A 12388-nucleotide genomic window follows, 5' to 3' on the forward strand; every position below is an offset into this window, starting at 1 on the left:
AAGTGGGCATGAGTTTGTGCTTAAGGAAGTGATTCCATAATTTAGCACGCAGCTGAAGACGCTCTCTGTTGACCGAGTATCTACTTGTTTGACGCCCATTACACTCAGTGTTTGCAAAGCATAAATCCTCAAGAATGCCATCATAAGTGTAGCTATCAACTTCGTTTTCGAACGCGGCATGCCCATCCATTACATCCTGCAAGCGGTAATACCGATTAATCGCAGTGGGTGTAAAACGAATTTGTTTACCTCGCACGAAAATTGCATGTTGGTTTAGCTTTGAAATATTTGCGTAAAATTCCTTAACCAACGAGGCATTTACTGAACCCGGATGGCGTGCGAATTTCTTCCACTTGAGTGGCGTGACTATATCCATTACATCGGGTCCAAAACCACCATCGGTCTCCTCGGTAAAAATAAAACCTAACTCAAAGAAGAGTTTTTGATTCTTGAAGTTTTGGAACCAAGCCTTGGCCTCCTCGTTCTCAAACTGTTGGAACTTGGAACCTTCGGGTGCAGTCTGTCTTGTGTGTACTATTTTCAACAGCTGTGAAGTAAGAAAAATGGAAAAGAAAGTAGCTTTCAAAAGCTTTGTAGAGTTTCGGTTATGGAGAAAAGAGTGAAGAAGATGAAGAATATGAGAGATAAAAAGTAAAAGTTAAAAAAATGAAATAGAAAAGTTAAGGAAGAAAGAGAAAAGAAAAAGTTAAAAGTTTAGGAGGGAAAAGGGGTGATAGGAAGGTTAAGAGAGAAATTAGTGGGTGGGGAGGGGTAGAAGGAAAAAAACTGTCAACGTAAATGATGATGATGGCATAAAACTGTGGAGAGAGAAAAGTAATGTCAGAATTAAAGTAAATTAAAAAGAAATAAAATCAAACAAATATCTCTCCCATTAATGCGCTGTCATTTCCTCCAATTGGATAACCGCTCCTGTATGGTTTTGCAACACTGTGGTCCCTACAAATCATATAAAAAATTAATTACAAAATAAAATGGAACAAAAGCTTACATTTTAAATTTTATTTATGCACAGACACAAATTCAATGCCGTGGCATCGAATTTTGGTTCTCCTCTTAGCACGCTTCAGCATCGTGCAGACGTAACACATCCTTGTTGTGTGGTGGTGGAACTCCATTGTAGGCTTTCAGATGATGGCCATTTCTTGGTTTTCTCCAAAATATGCGAGCATTCTCATATGCTTGTGCTCTAAACTCTTCCATTTCATTAAGTTCTAGTAATCTCTGCTCCCCAGCTAGTTGAGCATCAAAATTCAATCGCTTGATGGCCCAATACGCCTTATGTTCAACTTCAACTGGGAGATGACAAGCTTTCCCATATACTAGCTTGAAGGGTGACATCCCCAAAGGAGTCTTGAATGTTGTTCTGTACACCCAAAGTGCTTCATCCAACTTTGGTGACCAATCCTTACGCCTTGGGTTCACCACTTTCTCCAAAATCTGCTTGATCTCGCGATTGGAAATTTCTGCTTGGCCATTTGTCTGCAGATGATATGTCGTGGAAATCTTGTGTCGAACTCCATATTTCTTCAGTGCCTTGGAAATCAATTTGTTATCAAAATGGGTTCCCTTATCACTTATAATAGCTCGGGGTACTCCAAACCGAGTGAAAATGTACTTTTACAGAAACTTGAGCACGGTCTTGGAGTCATTCCTTGTTGTCGCTATTGTTTCCACCTATTTTGACACATAATCCACAGCAAGCAATATATATAATTTTCCTTCAGAAGATGGAAATGGTCCCATGAAATCAATTCCCCACACATCAAACAACTCTATCTCCAAGATATTTTGTAGCGGCATCTCATGTTGTCTGGAGATGTTTCTAGTCCGTTGGCATCGATCACAAGCTTTGTAAAATGCTTGGGCATCTTTAAACAGAGTTGGCCAGTAAAAGCCTGATTGCAGGACCTTAGCAGTAGTCCTTGCTCCACCAAAATGACCTCCACATGGGGCCAAATGACAATGGTACAAAATATCACGCTGTTCCTCTTCAGGTACACATCGTCTAATGAGCTGATCGGCACAATGCTTGAACAAATATGGCTCATCCCAAAAATAATGCCTTGCATCAAGCTTGAATTTCTTTTTAGCCTGACTATCTAAATCAAAAGGCAGAATTCCACTAACAAGAAAATTAACAAGGTCAGCGTACCAAGGAATTACCGCGATATATAAAAGTTTCTCATCAGGAATTTTCTATTTAATATCTATAGTGTCATGGCATTCAGAATTGTTCTCTAGCTTAGATAAGTAATCAACAACTTGATTCTCAGTTCCTTCTCTATCTATCTACCACCTTTAAGTCAAATTCTTGCAAAAGCAAGATCCACCTAATAAGTCTAGGCTTGGCATCCTTTTTGTTCACTAAATATTTTATAGCCGAATGATCAGTGTGAACAATAACTTTAGTGCCTATTATGTAAGGTCTAAATTTATTAAAAGCAAATACCACAGTAAGTAATTCTTTCTCAGTGGTGGTGTAGTTCAATTGTGCTTCATTTAAAGTGCGACTAGAGTGATAAATAACATGAAATATTTTATCTCGGCATTGCCCCAAAATAGCACCTACGACATAATCGCTTGCATCACACATCAGCTCAAATGGTGATGTCCAATCGGGAGGAACTACATTAGGTACCGAGATCAGTTGTCGTTTTAACTCAGTAAATGCGCCGAGGCATAACTCGTCAAACACAAAGGGTTGATTTTGTTAAAGCAATGTGCACAAGGGCTAAGAAATCTTGGAGAAGTCTTTGATAAACCTTCTATAGAATCCAGCATGTCCAAGAAAAATTCTTATCCCCTTGAATGAAGTTGGTGGTGGCAACTTTTCAATCACTTCAATCTTCGCCTTGTCCACCTCAATACCCTTGTGTGAAATTTTGTGGCCTAATACAATGCCTTCAGTCACCATGAAGTGACATTTTTCCCAATTTAAGACAAACTCAGCCTCTTCGCATCTTTTGAAAACTTTTACTAAATTACCGAGGCATCATTCAAAATTGTCCCCACAAACAGAAAAGTCATCCATGAAGATCTCCAGAAAATCCTCAACCATGTCTAAAAATATAGCTTGCATACATCACTGAAATATTATCGGGACATTACAGAGTCCAAAAGGCATCCTCTTAAAGGCAAAACTGCCATAGGGACAAGTGAATGTAGTATTCTCTTGGTCCTCTGGTGCGATGGCGATTTGATTGTACCCCGAGTACCCATCCAAAAAGTAATAGAATGCTTTGCCCGCCAATCGATCCAACATTTGGTCGATGAAAGGTATAGGAAAATGGTCCTTCTTCGTAGCTTTGTTGAGCTTTTTATAGTCCATGCATATCCTCCATCCGGTAACAGTGCGAGTGGGTAATAGCTCATTATCCTCATTAGTAACCACAGTCGTGCCTTCTTTCTTTGAAACACACTGGATAGGGCTCACCCATGAGCTATTGAAGATAGGGTAAATCACTCTAGCATCAAGCCATTTCATAATTTCTTTCATCACCACTTGCTTTATAATAGGGTTAAGTCTTCTTTGTGGTTCGATTGAATTGTCATGGCAATCTTTAAGTAGAATCTTGTGCATGCAGATCGTGGGACTAATGCCCTTCAAGTCGGCTATAGTCCAACCAATTTCTTTCTTATGCTGCATCAAAACACTTAACAAACTTCGCTCTTGATTAGCAGTAAGGTTAGCGGAAATAATCACTGGTAAAGTCTCATCACTACCTAAATAAACATATTTAAGATGCCCTGGCAAAGTCTTAATCTCTAAAGTTGGTGCATGCAATAATGAAGGCTTATGAGGAATGAATTCATCAAAATTCATACATGATCTAGCTTTTAGTAAGCTAGATTGCTCCTCCAAAATTGAAAAGTTGTCGGACTCCACTAAGCTTTCATCATCCACCAAATAATCATTTTCTGCTAGCTGAATGAAATTATTCTGGCAAAGATATTCAATCTCTTCTTCAATCACTGAGTTCGATTCAGAAATACCTTGGCATTCTTCAGTGTCATCGACATATTTGAGCGTTCGAAACACATTGACAGTCACACACTGATCAGCCACTCTCATGGTGAGTTCACCTCTTTCACAGTCTATCAATATACGTCCAGTGGCTAGGAAATGTCTTCCCAGAATAATCGGTGCCTTGGCATCAACTTTGCAGTCCAAAATTAAGAAGTCGACCGGAAACACAAACTTATTCACCCGTATTATAACATCCTCGACTCTCCCTTTAGGTTTAACATGGGATCTGTCGGCCAGTTATAAAATAACCGAGGTAGGTCTTGCATCTCCTATGCCAACAAAATTAGCTCTAATAAAACAAGGAATTATGAAGCTACCCAGATCATTTCGTTTTGGCGGCAACTTACTCAATGAAGAACAAAATTATGTTGTCGTGGAAACAGTCTCTACTTTACTCTTCTTGGTACAAATTTCCTTCATAAATTTGGCATACATAGGCATCTGTTCAATAGCTTCCAAGAGAAGTACATTGATATGGAGCTGATCAATAATATCCATGAACTTCTTGAACTGAACTTCATCACTATGCTTCTTCAATCTTTGTGGGAAGGGTGGTGGAGGTCTCGCTTCCTTAACTGCAGTAATAGGAATTTCTTTTGCCTTGGCAACAGAATCTGGTGCATTAGTTGAATCATCAGTAGAACCCTCCTCCTTTTCATTCTCAGTAATGGTATCGTCATGCAATTCAGCTTCGCCACTTTCAGTAGTGGGAGTAAAGTCATCATGTTGTGGTGCACTAGCCTTGACTTGTTGATTGATTTGTGTTCCACTCCTAAGAGTTAACACATTGTAATGCTCTTTTCCAGGCCCTTTAGTGACTTCAGCATCACTTGGCAATCGCCCTTGCTGACGCTCTTGCAATGCCGTAGCAATCTGACCAACTTGACCTTCCAAAGCTCTCAAAGAGCGCCTTGACTATGAAGTAAAGCTCCTTGATTTTTAATTGAAGTAGAATGGTCTTGCAGCATTGTCTTTGTAGTATATATGAACTCTTGAATTGTAGCTTCCAAGGAACTCATGTTTGCTGAAGTTTAAGCTCATTTGTTAACATTATACCATGTCATAGCATTCTGGTAACCTTGAGGCTCATTGTGAGTCTGCTGCCGAGTAGGTTGACTAGCATTGTGGGTTCTTTGATTTCCCCATGAGAAATTGGGGTGCTGACGCCATCCAATATTATCAGTGTTAGAGTAAGGATTGTTGTTGCCTCGATTGTAATTGCCTACAAAGTTGATGGACTCATGATTGCTTGGGTATTCGCTCTCATGATGATTGCCTTAGCATAATAGACATGCCAAGCTAGTTGCTTTCACTTCCTTCACCTCAGTAGAGCGTTGTAAGTTTTTCAGCATATTGGTGATAGTTGAGAGTTGAGCGGACACCGAATCCTTGGTATCTAACTCAAATGCTCCAGGTGCTCTCCTCCCACTCCCAAGTCTTGAGGAAGGAAACTGATAATCATTGTTAGCAATTATGTCCAAGATAGCAAACGCCTCCGTAGGTGATTTATCCAGTAATGTCCCATTTTCTGAGGCATCCAATAACATCCTCGTGGGTGTATTGACTTCATTATAGAACATGACTACTTGAGTCCAATCGTGAAAACCATGATTTGAACACTTTCGAAGCAAACTCTTGTAACGATCCCAACACTCGTACATGGATTCGTCGTCGCCCTGGCGAAAAGATGATATGTCATTCCTTAGCTGCGTATTCATGTTCGGTGGGTTGTACCTCAATAAGAAACTCTTGCAAAGATCAGCCCACGATTCCATCAAACCGGCTGGTACACCACTCAACCAAGCCCTTGCTCGGTCACGCAATGAATACGGGAACAACTTTAACATCAAAAAATCCTCGTGTACTCCCTCTTGGCGAAAATAATCACAAACTTCTAGAAAATTGCAAATATACTGCCTAGCATCTTCATTTGACGTACCCCCAAACTGCCCAATGGAATTCAACATATTGAACATGACTGGTTGCAGCTTGAATGTCGGGTGCCACGATCCCAGGATTCGGATCATCCAGCATCGGATTTAAGTGGTCACGAATAACGCACGCCCTAACAGCAGGATTATCATTGTCTAATGCCGCGACATTATGATTTCCATCATCCTGACCAATGCCTTGGTTTTCAATCTGATACATGTTTCCTCTAGCGCGTTGAGCACGCCTCTTTTGTCTAAAGAGTCTTTCAATTTCAGGTTCTATCGGTTCCAAAGGCTCTTCAGAATTTCTTCTAGGCATACACTAAATAAACCTGTAAAATAAAACAAAAATATAAAGTAAACTATACAAAAATAAAAATATAAAACAAAATAAAATGATTTGGTAAAACTAAATAACTTCAGGCTGCCAATCCCCGGCAACGGCACCAAAAACTTGTTGCGTGTTGTGAGTACTATAAAATATACGCAAGTAATGTGCAAGTATTCACAATCGCTCAAATAATATAATGATGAGTGAGTATCGTCTCCACAGGGATTGGGTGAAATTACAAAAGTTTAACCAAAGCTAAGCACTAATCTATCTATGTATAGTTAGTCTTTATATATACAAATGTCACGGTAAAATGAAAATATGTATGCAGGTGGATGTAGATGAATGGTCTGATGGTGTAGCAGATGGAAATGTAATGGAAAGATAAGATGTTTAGTGTTGAAAATGATGTAATGTCGAGGCAATGAAAGATGGTAAATAACAGTAAATAAAATGAAAAGAAGATAATCCTCACATGACAAGCTTCCAATGGAATGAATGGTAGGGATTGATCTATGGATGCTAAACTTACTTATCAGGTATATCTAAGCTATCTAATATTTACTTACTCGACAGGGCTTTCCTAAAATGTTCTCAAAGGAACCTAACAGAATAGGATGCCAAGACATCTGCTCTCACTCAATGATGTTGGCCAGCCTACCCTATTGATAAAGACACCCTTTTTAGTCGTTGAAATCCTATCCTAGTCTCTTCCAAGATCTAAGGGATTAGATTATAATATTCCTAGGCCGGTTCAAAGCCCCTTGAAAATACTATAATCCATTGCTTATGAGGATCTTGTCTTGCGGTTCTCTCAAATTCTTACAAGTATTTCTAGCTTAGGTTTCTCCCGAATACCTAAACGTCATCTAAGAAATGGATATTTTCATGTCTCTTACAAGCCTATATGGTGAAGCATTCATAAGCAAAGCAAATAAAGAACCAAAATAAACTCAAATATACCTTTAAAATAAAGTCTAAATATCCATTAAACTAACCACCACCAAATAAGTTAGTTCATGGTGGGGTTTGAAATATCCAAACACAAAGTCATTTAAATATTCGTTCCAACAACTCATAAATAAATCGAAAAATAGTAGCAAAAAGAGAAGTGAGAAGAAGCATTCGACGCGCCACTGGAGGTCTCCTTGGCCACCACGAATCACCTTAGCTCGCTAGCTCCTCTCGGAACCTAGCTCGCCACTCCTTGGAGCTTAATCAATGGAGGAAAACCCAAGGAAAAAGAAAAGGAAAAGGAAATAAAAAACTGATTTTTTTCTGCTCTATGCGTGTGCCTCTTCACCTCTCTCCCTTCTCTCCCTTTAGATGTCATTATAATAAAAGAATCTAAGGGTAATGATTAGGTTGTTAGGTACAAAATACCCCTTATACCCCTAGAATCACACCATAAGCATGAACTCAATTCTCCAGGTGGCCTTAATCCTCTAGAAGGTGGCCACAACAATCATTCCACGTGCAGTTCCAGCTATCCTCATGCAACTGTATTTTTTTGTCATTTTCTGCGCCAGAAATGCCAAGGCATTTCAATCTGCTTCAGTAATGTGTGATGCCGCGGTATTACTTCCCAACGAATCCTTTTTGTTTGCTATTCCTGTACATCATAGACAAACTGCACCTTTCCCTCAAGCAGCATCATTAAGAAATAAAATAACACTACCACCACAAATGCAACTATATGCAACTACATTATCTTAAAATGCCTAAAATGAGCTTTTAAACAAACAATAACTTAAGTGAAAAAGGCCTTAAAAGTAGCCTTTTTAGGAAGTTAACACCTCACGTAAGTTCTAGCAAAAATCTTTATCACTCTTGATCGATAGCTTATAACGTCGAATCATCCAGAATTTGTCATCGTTCAATGTATACTCAATAATACAATCGAAATGAATATCGAAGTTCATATTGCTATTAACCAATCATTAATAACTTAAGCTGAAAGAAACACCTAATTCACCATTTCAGGCGCACTAGTATCGATATCCTTCCTACAGTACCGATACTTCCCTTTTATGGTATCGATATCCATTTCGGTACCAATACCATTTTGGAATTATGGAATTTCATACTTGATAATAGTATCGACATCTTACTTTTGGTATCGATACTCCCATTTCAATATCGATACCTTTTTCAATCAGTATCGATATTGTTCCTCGAATTCAAACTATTTTTGCCTTGAAGTATCGGTGTTGTTTTTCCAGTACTGACACCCTTTCCTAGAAATTACCTATTTCATTTCGAAAATTAACCAAAACTCGCCCAAATCTCCCACTTTTTATCTTCTTTCATGCCTTTTTACTCAACTACACTTAGCAAAACCAACTTATATCACTTTAGCACTCATAAACATCCAAAATCCCACTAAAACACTTGAGACTAAAAATCATACAATATTTTAATCATGTTCTAAATCATTTCTAATACTTCAAATCTCTTAATTAGACCTTTGACAAGTCAAATATACCTTTGGAATTTGAATTACTACTCAATCTCATCAAATCTCCTAATAACCCTTTTTACAAATTCATTACTAATTCACTCATCTTTTAGTTTTAATCCACTTGAAGCTTTCCTTAAGCTTATATATCACCCAAATAACAAGAATCAACTTAAAAATTCAAGGAACAAATAACTTGAAATCAACTCACCTTTGAAATGGAGCTCACGGTAAAGAGGAAGAATATAACAATGGTTTCCAAATTTTTCTTTCTCTTTTATTCTCCCACGTGTTTTATATCCTTTAAAAGGGAATATAAAACTCATTTCCTTTGAAAAGACCATAATGTCCTTCCAATATTCCAACTTTGATATCAAGTCCTAAACAAAATTTCCAAAATTAATCCTTGAACTTTTCAATTTATTTCAAATTAAACCACTAAATTTAAATTCTTACATTTTCATCACTGACCCGATGTTTGGGGTGTTACAACCGATACTCCCCATAGGAGTATCAATACTACTCATTTTTCTTTAGTAGAATTTAACAATAGAGTATCGATACTCAGAGGATAATACCGATACCAAGAGACTTAGTATCGATACCAGTATACATTTTGGGACATAAATTTTAATGGACTTTAAGAGGAAATGAGGTTTCCCAAGAACTCTATAATTACTATCAATAAAACTACAAGTGAGAACAAATTAATAATCAAACACAGTAGAAACAATATCAATTAAGGTATCATAACACTAACCATAATTGATGCTCGAGAAATAATCAAAACACCTGAGTTTCCTTAGTAAAGATACTGATGTCAAGATATAGTATTGTCTAAATATCCTTAGGTAGTGCGCGGGGCACTTTAAACTGACTAACTAGGGCCGATGGTGGGTTAGTCGAGGGTATTGTGTCTGATGTATAGATTTCGGACCTCATCCTCAGTAGACTAGAGGGATGCATGTGCTCCGAGATGTAGAACCCTCAACTGCATAATGATGTCTACATAGAGTAAAAGTGAATTATACGAGTATACTCACTATTGCATTACACTTTGTAACTTGAGCATTTGATGAACCCTTTTAGTATGGTTTAGTTATTAGTGTGGCACTGGGCTAGTGAGCTCAGCGTTCAAAATTTGTTTACGTATGCAAGTATTTAGGAAGAGCAGTCGAGGAGCCCTTTTGAGCAGCAGTTTTCCAGACCGAGTGTAGAGCAGAGTACGTCTCGAGATATCTTCTTTATAAGGCATGTATTATTTGTAGACCATTATGTATATTCGAGTTGTAAGCTTATTTTAAAACATCGAGTTGTATTATTTGATATACTTATTTTGGGAGCTCCCTTATATAAACTTATTGTATATTTTTGGTTGGATTATTTGATTTAAATGATTTTTAAATCATTGCTTTGAATGAGTAAATAAAAGAAATATTTTGGGTTAACCACCTTGGCAGCTCCGTGTGGCATTCAAATCGGTCGATTGTGTGTCATATCGATTTAGGATGTTATAGTAAATTAGAAGTTAGGGGGTTAATAATGAACTTAGAGTATGGATATAAATGTAACATAGAATAAAAACAGAGACCAAATTGAAATAAATAAACAACATAAATAAGTGACTAAATTGTAAATAAATATAAAATATGAGTCAAAATTACAATAAAATAAACTTAATTTTGTCCAAAATTTCCCCTATAAAAAATGCCCCATTTTTTGTTCGGTTTATTTTCACCCTAAACCCTAAAAAATCCTTCTATCTTTAACTATCTCAATCTTTCATTTTCTATAGAGACCTCTCAAAGCACAACCACCGTGCTTTTGTTATAAATCGGCTTCGAACCTCTACTCTGAACAACGCTCGTGGTTGTTGAGAGCCTTAAAAATTAACCTAAACAAAACCCAAACCCCTAATTCACATCCTAGAACCTCAATTTATTGCTAAAAATACTAAATCGAACCTTAAACTACCTAAAAACCCACTTAATCTTTCCTTTTTACGAACTCCGATCACCACCAACTGTGATTGAGAACCCTAAACATCACCCAACCACAACTAAAATATCCCAAATTTTTTTTATCTACTCTTCAAACCCTAATCCAAAATGACAAAAAACATACAAAGACTCATAAACTTTGAACACCCCTGGTTCATAGTCTTTCAAACCCAACGATCGAAGTTCTGACGAAGAACGCTGACGATGGTCCTATAAAACTCAGGTAAACTACTCTCCCCCTTTCCTCTTTCTCCTATTTCGCTTCAAACCAAACGAACATCCAAAATCAAAACTAAAAAAGAAAAATGAAAGAAATGGAGAATACCTTTCGAATGCTTAAAAAACTCTCTCTATTCTATTCTTTATTTTAAATAATTTATCTTGAAAATTTTAATTAATTTATAATTATACATTTAACAATTTTAATAAAAGTAAGATCATATTCAATTTCATTACTATCTTATATTGATGTAAAATTTTCTCAGAAACTGAAGGAGTTATAGTCACCAATAGACGCAAAACTGCAGATAATCAAAGCAGATTGCCTGGAAAGTGACCGAAGTTTTCTTGAAATAGCTAAATTCTATGCTATTCCCCTCTTCTCTCCCCTTCTCAATATCCACAAAAAAAAGAGAGGGGAAAAAAGGCTATAAAAATATAAATTTGAAATGTGTGAAGTTCGGTAAGCAGATTAATCGACGGAGTACGATAACCGGCCAGTTAACTTCACAGCCGATTTGATTTTTATATAGCTACAGCCGCATCGGCAAGACAAGATCAAGGGCACTGTTTTGGTTCAAGCCCTTTATCTTGGTACATGTAGCTTCAATGATCTTCATTTTTCTATTCTTTAAACAGAGAAACCATACTATAAAGGCGCTGATTTTTACATGCGAAAGCTATGCATCGCAAGAGAGAGACTGATTACTAAGAGATATAAAGAGAACGGCCGCTGCTGCTGCCGCCTTTCGTAAAACCCTAGATGCTATCAGTTTATTGTTATGTTTATATGGGGAAATATTAAACGCGAGTGGGGATTCGGAATGGAGGAGGAGAGATCTCAGCCGTATATCTATACGGGATCATGATGTAATTTGCTTTTGGTCAACTTGACCACTTTTTTTCTTTAGCGCGATTAAACTAAATATTTGTATCAATAATATATATAATTATTTTTTAAAATATTAATTCAGATAAAATATATAGAAAATTACTTAACTTTAAGTTGTTTATCATTTTATACCGAATTTAAAGCAAATAAAGAAAGAAAAACTGATTTAAGAGAAAAGTAGCGAAGATATATTCAGGTTCAAGAAATAAATTTTATCAGTGATTCTGTTGATGAAATTTAGGAGATAAAAAGAATCTTATCGAAGATGAGAGAAAGAGAGAATTAAAAATGTTGAGTATAGTTTGTGAAAGACACAATGGAGAAGAAAATGTTATTCAAAATAACTTACCTATTAAAAGGATTCAAGTCATTTGACGAAAGAATAACTTGATTTTATATTGATACGTAAAATAGATGATTTTGACTAACACATTTTCTACAGTTAAACAAATATAAACCTATAAAATGTTTTAAATTAATATCTTCTAAATAGATATCGAATTTATTAA

At 36.8% G+C, this 12388-nt stretch overlaps 1 non-coding gene across 1 annotated transcript; it reads right to left on the reverse strand.

The window, feature by feature from the left end:
- Positions 1-11434: 11434 nt before the first annotated feature.
- LOC120170719 lies at positions 11435-11529 on the reverse strand. The gene has a single exon (XR_005520810.1). It is a non-coding gene; the product is annotated as a small nucleolar RNA snoR109 (small nucleolar RNA).
- Positions 11530-12388: the final 859 nt, after the last annotated feature.

This window comes from Hibiscus syriacus, unplaced genomic scaffold, assembly GCF_006381635.1.
Source record: "Hibiscus syriacus cultivar Baekdansim isolate YM2019G1 unplaced genomic scaffold, ASM638163v2 tig00111783_pilon, whole genome shotgun sequence".
Taxonomy (NCBI): Eukaryota; Viridiplantae; Streptophyta; class Magnoliopsida; order Malvales; family Malvaceae; genus Hibiscus; species Hibiscus syriacus.